The following is an 8330-nucleotide window of genomic DNA, read 5'->3' on the forward strand; positions in this document are numbered from 1 at the left end:
CATCTCTTTGTCATAAGTGGGATACTTCCAGACTGTGTCTGAAAGTGTCTCACTGTGATATGCCACTGGATGCCCGTGTTGAGTAAGGACTGCCCCAATAGCATAGTCAAAGGCATTTGTTACGACCTCAAATGGTTTTTGCAATAATGGTAATGCGAGCACTGGTGTCGATCAGAGGCAATCTTTCAACTCTGTGAATGCCTTCTATTGAGATTCAGACCAAAAGAATTTTTCTTACGCTCCTCCCTTGGTGACTTGACTCAAGGGCCAAGTGATATGAGAAAATCCCAAAACGAACCTGCGATAGAAGTTGGCAAGACCTAGAAAGCTGCGAAGCTCTGTCAGAGTGGTTGGAGATGGCCAATCTCAAATGACTTGGATCTTGGCTGGATCCACATGCACCCCTCATTCATCAATAATGTATCCCAAATACTGAACCTGGGTCATGAAAAAAGTGCATTTCTCCAAATTGGCACATAACTTGTGTTGCCACAGTGTTTGGAGAACGTATTGGATGTGGTGGAGGGTGATTTTTCCCAACTATTGCTGAAGATCAGGATGTCATCCAAGTATACCACTACAAATGAGTTGGTGAATGGCTGTAAGATGTCATCCATTAGCCTCATGAAGGTTGCAGGAGCATTCGTCAATCTGAAAGGCATAACCAACCATTCAAAAAGGCCCTCCTTGGCTTTGAAGGCAGTCTTCCACACATCGAAGGGTTTGATTGGTACCTGGTGATATCCTGACTTCAAATCGATCTTGCTAAAATATTTTCCCCCCTTCAATTGATCCAGGAGGTCATCAATCCGTGGGATCGAGTACCTATTACAGAGAGTGATTTTGTTCAGCGCCCGATAGTCAATACAGAGTCTCTAAGTCCCATCCTTCTTCTGTACCAACACGATTGGGCTCCCACAGGGCGATGAACTCGGACGGATGTGACCTTTCAGCAGCAGCTCCTAAATCTGCCTCTTGATTTCATCATTCTCCATAACAGAGCATCGATAGATTGGTCCATTGGGCAGCGGCGCACCTGGGTTCAGATCGATGGAGTGCTTGACTTGACAGTGCAGAGGACCCCTTGCGGGGGAGGTGAAGATGTCCTCGTACTCCTCCATGACCTTTTCCATCTGTAGTTGCCGTGCGGAGGGGTCCTGTCTGGAGGTCCTGGCCACCGTCTTCTTCTTTCCTTGAGGGCGTATCATCAGGAAAACAAATTTCCCGATGTTGGAAATGAGCTTACTGCATTGTTTTGCAGTAACCAAAGAGATGGTGGTAGGTGGTGCTACATATGGTATCCTGTACAACTTATTTCCCAAAGCAACAATAACAACACGGGGCATTGATTCATACACAACATGTCGCTTCCACAAGTATGGTTATCCTAATAATACATCACAAACATCAAGGGGAGCAACATCACACAATACCTCATCTGTGAAGGGCTTGATGTTGTATAGAAGGCGACATTGTTGGCTCACGTGAAGATCCGTCCTTGGTGAAGCCACCCAATGGTGTACTTTTGTGGATGTGATGTGGCTGGTAAGCCCATCCGCTTCACGACCTCTGTCAAAATGAGGTTCTTTTGGCTCCCACTGTCAACAATGAACTGTAGCAGGGAGCCCTTTACCCACATCTGGGAGTGGAAGAGATGCTCCTCCTCCTCTGGATCTTCAGGTTCCTCCTTCTGGATCTTTGTGGTGGCAATGGTGGCGTTGGGCTCCGCATCGATAATCTGCTTCCCTTTGTCATTCCCCTTGTCAGGTTCTGACTTAGAGTCAGAACATGCATCTGATTCTGAAAGCTTTAGCTCGACCACCAGTGACTACTTGGCCCGACACTCACTTGTGTTGTGAGTGGAGTTCTTATGGAACTCACACCACTTTCCCGTGTCCTTTTTCGGCTTCTCTAAACTGTTCTTTGCTTACAGCTTTGGCGGGTTGTCTTGGACCACCTCGCCTTGGCTTTGTCATTTGTTCTGTAGTTTGGGGGCACCTTTCCCTTGCTTCGGATTCGCAGATCCAAAGTATCACTTCTTCTGTTTAAAATTTTGTTCAATCTTGACGACATATCGGTATGTCATGCCGAGCGAGGAGATGTTCAGGAATTCTATTTCTTCCTGGATGTACCTATGTAGGCGACCGTGGTATTTGAGTACCAAATGCTGCTCTGAATCCTTGATACCCAACTTTGTACGAAGGGTATGGAAAATATTGGTAAACTCTGACATGTCTTCGTCCCTTCCCTGCCGCAGCATGGTCCACTTTATGTATTGATCCTCATAGCTTCCGACAGGGTAGTACTGCTCCTTGATGGCAGTCTGCAATGAATTCCAAGTGGGTGCAGCTGAAAACAATGAGGCCATACTTTCATCCTTCTACTCGCAGTAGGTTTCCCACCAATCCTTGACATGGGGGGTGACTTTGAGAAGAGCGAAAGTAATCTTTTCCCAGCCGGAAAAATCATGAATAGAAAAATACCCTTCTAGCAGATTTAACCATTTATCTATGACGTCTGCATCTATCTGACCCTCAAATATGGGAATGTCAAAGTTAACTTGTACCTTAAAGGGTGTGGCACTTCCAGAGTAGCTGTTGGAAGTAGATGTGTCGCCCCTAGGTAGCCGCTGAAGAATCTGGGAAAAGTTGTCCATCATCACGTTCCTTTGTCCCTCGAGGGCCTCTTCGAGCAATATTTTGATAGGATCTCCTGCCCCTCGTCTTTCTTGTCATCTGCCATGGGAGGCCGTCGAGATTTGCGAGGCTGGTCTTGCAAAGGTTCAACCAGTTCAAGCCCTAACTCCTTATATCCCAACCTCGTTGGGGACATGCAAAGAAAGAGAGAGAAAGAGTAGGCTGCTCTAATACCATTGAACCAGATTTAAACAGGAATGCAAGAAATTACAGATATAACCATACATACAGAGATGTAGCAGAAATAATACTTCATTTCATTACTGTAAAATATTGAAATATGCTTACAAACAGAAATGGAAATAAACTAGTTAGGGTGATGGTAGCTTATCTCTGAGAAGAGATGTGGCGGCTACATGCCTCTGAACTGTGTTACAATGAGGCTCGAAGGTCTATTTATTGTTGAGAAACAATGCAAAACCCTAAACATACAAAAACCTAACCCTAGAAGATGAAACGCCAAATTGTGGGCCCCGTTTAGGTAAATTGGTACATCAACTTCCCGGGGTCATAACTTTGGCATACGATCTCCATTTGACATGCACGATATCTCGTTATAAAGATCTATCCGAGAACTACAACTTTGGGAATAGGAACATTGGTCCATGGACCCATATTACTCCTAGTTTTTCTAAAAAAATGTCATTTAGGACCTCAAAACAGCTCCGGAAGTTCAAGACCCGAAAAACTGCTAAAAATAGTAAATTGTGCTACAATTAAGGAAACTGAAAAGCTAAAAGAAACAATGGTGGGGGTCCAAGTGGATTTGGCGGGTGGCCACCAATATCCACCTGGATCAATGTTCTTCTTTTCCATGACCAACCTCCAAGAAATTCCAACATTGTTTAATGTTGGTTTTCTTATGAAGGCAACACAACCAGAAGAATGATATTGGATATTTGAATTGACCTGCGCATACATCGGATCATATCAAATGTTCATTGAATTTTATTCCAAGGGATTTCAATGAATCTGTTGTAGCAGCTACAACCACCCTCCAAAATTTTTCCTTAGCCTGTTTTGGAGCCTCCCTACCAACCTTCACAGTAGCTTGCCTTGCTTCGTCAATTCCTCAAGCTTCAATGTCTTTCTTGCTCAAAGGCAGCCTGTCGATCACAGTTTGATCTTTCTCCTTCACAGGTTGCTCACACGGACTTGGTCCAACCGCAGGTTGAGCAGCTTCCCAGTGAAATTTGCGCATTTCTGGAGGGCAACCAACCTTCCCTCTAGGAATTGCGCAATTCCTTCTAACAGCCTGTTGGGCTCCAGGATTGCGCAATCCTACCAGCCAACCCTCCTAGCAGGATTTGCACAGTTTTTTCCATCAACGGGTTGTTCAGCCCAGGATTTGCGAAAATCTGGGCAGCAGTCAGTTGCTTTGCTTAGAAATTGTGCAATCCCCTTAGGCAGTTAGCCCAGTTGACAGTAAAAAATTTACATTTCTCTCTAGCAATCGAGAAGTCGCTTGCATGTGCAGCTGAGTTGACCGGTTCCCTTCGGGACCGAGAAAAACATACTTGCATGCATAAGCTGCTTCTCCCAAGGAAGCACACAAAGAAATCCCTTGTTTCAAGGATCTATGTTTAGCAATTGGAGGTTACATGCAAGGAGTAATTCAGAAACCTCCCTCCAAGTGTCGTTTCCCCTAGATTTGTGGCATGCACGTCACAAACTCAATGTTATAAAAAATCATCAACCGGACACTGCAAAGCTCATTCCTCACATCAACCTTATAGCTCTGACATTCCACATCACATCTAGGAGCAGTCGACACATTCAGCTCACCTGTTTTGGGGTAAGCTCGCTTCCCATGCCTTGTGCTGCATTTCTGTCGCTTTTTGGGTTTTTGCTTGTATGAGTACTGTTTGCTTGATTTCTTTGAATGCTTGCTGTCGTTTACATGTATACTAGCTTGTCCTAGCTATGTTTCAATTTTCGTTGCTATCTCACTACTGTCGCATGCATGAAACTGTTTTGCATGGAAGTTCGCCCAACCGGCGAATGACCTCACCCACATGAATGTTGATCTGTTTGCTCAATCCTTCATTCATGTTTTGCATGCACTTTTTATCACTTCTACTATCACTTAGTGTCTCCATGCATTTCATCGACTTACTTGCTTTTAGTTGCCTGTCGGCGAGTCGGGCCAACCTCGGCCTAGTCTCTACCTTCACCAAGGCTGCATTGCGCAATCTGGAGAAGGAAGGCTCACCTTCCTCTCTAGATTTGCACATTTTGGCCTAGCACTAGCCTCTTGGACTGAATTTCACATTTCTAGAGGTCAATGGCTGTTTGGCCCAAAAAATTACACAAATCAGTCCCTGGGCCAACAGTCTTTCCCAACTGGAATCGCGCATTGCACAATCCCAACAGCCAACTGCCCAACTGGATTGCGCATTTTACAGTTCCAGTAGTCAGTCAATCTCCTAGCAGCCTGGAATGTGCCTTGTGTAGTCTTGGCAGTCGGTCTCCCAACCTCTCGGCCGAAATTGTGCAACCTTCATGATCACTCACCCAGGTATATTGCAAGTCAGTTCTCATGTTAATTTTGGTTTTCAACTGACAAATTTCTTGCTATGAGTGTTTCCATGTCTCCAGGTATCATAGGTGTTCAACTGCCTCTCAGCAGTACAAGTATAATGGTTTCCAAGAGTGCAAAGACGAAGACACTATTTAGAGAATGCTTGGGGATGAAATCGATCAAGTGTCCATGGGCTTACCTACTCATGAAGACATCAAGTTGTTCATGGAAAAGGACATCAAGGAGTAGCATCACAATGAGCAGCATCATGAACAACAACTGAAGGCAGCATACCAAATGCAGTGAATGCAGCGAATTCAAGAGGAAGGTTGTTAACAACATAGAGGCATAGCAAAGTTGCAAGATCAAGCAGATCCACTGATAATGAAAGCAACTTTGAAGACTCAGGCTATGAAGTGACGGTGCGACATGAATATTGCACGAAGGCAAAATATGGAACAAAGAATGAGTTGCATGTGCTGAAGCAGCAATTCAAGAAGAACATGAAGCTGCACAAAAAGTCCAATGAGTTGCAACAGGAACAGTAACAACAGTGGGTGCAACATGCACTCACTATTGAAACTAAGCCAGTAAAAGTTAAGGATCCATCCCATTAACTGACACAGAGCAAACATGGTGAGTAGTGTTGTTGATCGCATGCAAAGGATCCAATACCATGCATGTCATTGAGCGCATGCATGCAATCCAACCCATTCAACACACTCACCAGGGTGAAGACAAGAAGCAAGTCCAACTAGGGATGAACATGCACTTCAGCAAGTTGATGCGCGTGACCACCAATACACACTTGAATATCAGCACGGACACTATGCATCAGTGTGTTTCCAGTTCAACCATACCCAAGAAGACCATGCGCAGGTTAGCAGATGAGTTGGACGAAGGGGCTGAACCAATGCACTAGTTGCAACGGAGGCAAGAGTTCACTTCACCAAGATGTCACCATGAGGTGCATGCACACAATCATGGATGACCAAGCTTGGCATCAACTCACCATCTTCACCATCACAAGCATGTCAAAGAGTTAGTCTCACCACAGTGGACCGAGTGTTAGTGATGTCTTGCAACGCTTGCTCAAGCCATGTTGTCTCACATGTGTACATGTGCATTGTAATGTTGAGTCATGTCAAGTGTAAGTCGAGTGTCAATAGTTGCATGTAACAGTCATATGGTAGGTGAAGAGTCATGAGGGTAGTTGAATTGTCACAAAGGGGAATGTCAAGGGTCACCCCACCCTTTGCTATAAACGGTCCCTCATAACTAATTGTATAGGCTTTTGGTCAGCCAAGCTTCTACTAAGACTATCTTGAAGAAGGCTTGGATAGTATTGTAATGCGCCTTGGCTTCTACACTACACAGAGCTAGTACATCTCTTTGGAGGAGCAGGCAGATGTGGTTGTAACGTTCCACTGATGGGGCTAGTAGGTTTACATGGTGTATTGCATGACTGTGACTTACACTTCTTTTATAATAAGAGCCATCACATTTTCATGCATATTTTGTTATTGTAGTTGGACTGTTCCGATTACCTTAATGATATACGTTATTTAACTTATGTACTTGTTTATGAACTGATTTGTATGCAATTATATGAATCTTGTTGTTAATGTGTTGCATATGTTATTAATGTTGTCACCGTCCGTGTCAACTATTTTTCCAGACATCAGACAAACCTTTCTCATGAACCTGGTTATATCAACCGTCACACTCATCTCAGACTGATCTGTGAGAACTGCTTGTGTTATCTTACCTTGTATGTTGTGACTGTCGCATCCGTGTCGGCTGCTTTGCTGGAAGCTATGCATTTCCTTTGTGTTGTGTGTTCCTAGCCAAGTTGGGACTGATCCCTTTCAACCTAGAACTCACCTTCACCTTCCTCTCCCTTTGAAGTGTTGGAACCTCTCATACTCATTCCTTGACTCACTGCATCAGTCAAACCCTTGCTACTGACAGAGTTATTTTACTTGCCTCTGTGCGACATCGCGGTCAAGGCATTACCTTATGACCCACTGTTGGGACTCCTAAATCAAATGGTCTGAGGTCTAATTGGGACTTCTTACTGGGGAGATCCCCTTGACATATTGGTGGGTCCAACAACATCAACATTTCTGGCGCTAGAAGGAGGGCCTAATGAAAAGCAGTGTCCTCTCATCCAGTTTTGAACCTTTGCATATCTTTCATTAAGTCTTGCATTCTTCTTCCCCCGAGGTGTTTTTCGAATTGTGAAGATGTCTCCATCTTAGGGAAGCTTTTCAATCTCTTTTCCACTCAAACGTATGATGGTGAAGGTGAAGTGACCTGGCCTGAGCACTTACATAACTTTCTTTCCATGATTTATGAGAAAGATGAGTTTACTAATGAACAGGTCGGTCTATTGCTTGCATTCACACTTCGCGAATCTCCATTTAGTTGGATGCTCAGCCTACCAGCTGACACTGTGCACTCATGTGAGCACTTTTGTGATCTTATTGAAGACACATTCTATCATTTTGATCCAGACCATCTTGACTGAAAACTGTTACAACAATGGAGGGCTCCGCATGAATCTGTTATTGATTTTTGGCAGCGCTTCTGGGACTTACAATTTCAAGCTCCGAGGAGCCAGATGAAGTTTGCTTACTCTGGGACTGGTTTGAGTATTGCCTTAAGAAATCTGCTCGTCCCAAGAGAAAGCTTGAGATCAAGCCTTGCTCAAACTTCTTCGTTGATGGAACTATGCAATCTCATGTGGGAGTAGGAACTATCTCAACGGACTGTCTGCCTCCCTCTCATTCAATAGTTCCACCATCGCCCTGTGATGTTGAGGATCATGTTCACACACTTGTTCAACCTTCACACCCTCCCAACATCACTCCACACAATTTTCATGCAGATTTGGTTGTGAGTCCTTCGAGTTCTCATATGCATTCTTTTTTTCGACCTCTGTCTTCACACCTAGGTATTCCTCCAGATGATGTTGTCTTGTGTTCGTCCATTCTGGAATCTTCACTTGTTGTGAATGAGGAACAACCCACTAACGGAGTCGGTGTTGCACATCCAACATGCGTTGTCATTCATGAAGAGTATGAGTGGGAGCTTGAGCATCAACACTCGGC

Source organism: Pinus tabuliformis, chromosome 7 (genome assembly GCF_031772625.1).
Source record: "Pinus tabuliformis cultivar Carrire ecotype Pingquan chromosome 7, CPIR1, whole genome shotgun sequence".
Classification (NCBI taxonomy): Eukaryota; Viridiplantae; Streptophyta; class Pinopsida; order Pinales; family Pinaceae; genus Pinus; species Pinus tabuliformis.